The sequence below is a fragment of the Dipodomys ordii genome, unplaced genomic scaffold, assembly GCF_000151885.1.
Source record: "Dipodomys ordii isolate 6190 unplaced genomic scaffold, Dord_2.0 Scaffold75, whole genome shotgun sequence".
In the NCBI taxonomy this organism is placed as follows: Eukaryota; Metazoa; Chordata; class Mammalia; order Rodentia; family Heteromyidae; genus Dipodomys; species Dipodomys ordii.
Genome location: NW_012267291.1, coordinates 5,760,262 through 5,761,407, shown reverse-complemented (window position 1 = coordinate 5,761,407; position 1,146 = coordinate 5,760,262). Strand labels below are relative to the sequence as shown.

Here is a 1,146-nt window from a genome sequence, read left to right as displayed (position 1 = left end):
GCTCTACCACTCGAGCCACAGCGCCATTCCCCAGGCTGTTTAAAACACAACATGAAAGCCAGTCCTGGCAGGTATATCCAGGGAACCAGCACAAAGCCAGAAGTAGAACTGTGGTTCAAGCGGTAGAGCACCAACCTTGAGCAAATAACCAAACTAAGAGTTCAGAGTCCTGAGTTCAAACCCCAGTGCAGTGTGCATGCGCGTGCACACACACACACACGCATTTCAGCTGGACACAGCCAGTGGTCTACACCTGCTCTTCCAGCTACTCAGGAGACCACGATCTGAGGATCCAGGTTCCAAGCCAGCCCAGGAAAGAAAGAATAACCACCAAAAGGTAGAAGTTGAGCTGTGGCTCAAGGGGGAAAAATTTAATACTTTAAAAGAAAAGTTGGGCTGTGAAGGTGGCTCAGTGGTAGAGCGCTTGCCTTGCATGCATGAGGCCCTGGGTTCGATTCCTCAGCACCACATAAGCAGAAAAAGCCGGAAGTGGCGCTGTGGCTCAAGTGGTAGAGCGCCTGCCTTGAGCCGAAGAGCTGAGGGACAGCGCCCAGGCCCAGAGTCCAGGCCCCATGATTGACAAAAAAAGGAAAAGTCATGACAGGTGGATCCATTGTAACAATGAGATGGACAAGACACTATGTTAAAAACGAACTTCACAACTTTGGGGGGGAGGCTCGATAGGAGATGGACTCATTTCCTTACTCACGTACCTGTAACCCCTCTGTACAGTATCCATCCATCCATAGTTAAACAACGAACTGAACACAGGCATGGGTTTTCGAACAGTCCGGGAGTCCCGTGCTTAGCTCAACTGCACTGTTTTGGGGGGCTACCCCTGCTTTTCGGAGCACGGGAGAGGCCACGCTTAGTGACGAAGACTCCCCTGCAGGGAACTTACTCTAAGTGGAATGGGGGCCTCGGAGGGAGCGGGCCCGGGCTCCTCTCATTTCCTGGGCCTGGCGCCGCGGGGGGCTTCCCCCCACTTCCCGGGCCCTCGACTTCCTCCTCTCCAGCTGCCCCGGCCCCGGTGTCCTTCCTTCCCCAGCGTGGCGGTCCCGAGTGGGCCTGGGATTCGCCCCATCCCCGCTGGGTGCGGCCGCTGGGCACCCGGCGGCCCGGCGTTCGCCCTCTCCCGGGGGCGCC

At 56.6% G+C, this 1,146-nt stretch overlaps 1 protein-coding gene across 1 annotated transcript in view; it reads left to right on the top strand.

The window, feature by feature from the left end:
- Bcas4 (breast carcinoma amplified sequence 4) overlaps window positions 1-1,146 on the top strand; it is a 25,658-nt gene that overhangs the window by 7,343 nt on the left and 17,169 nt on the right. The window lies entirely within an intron of this gene.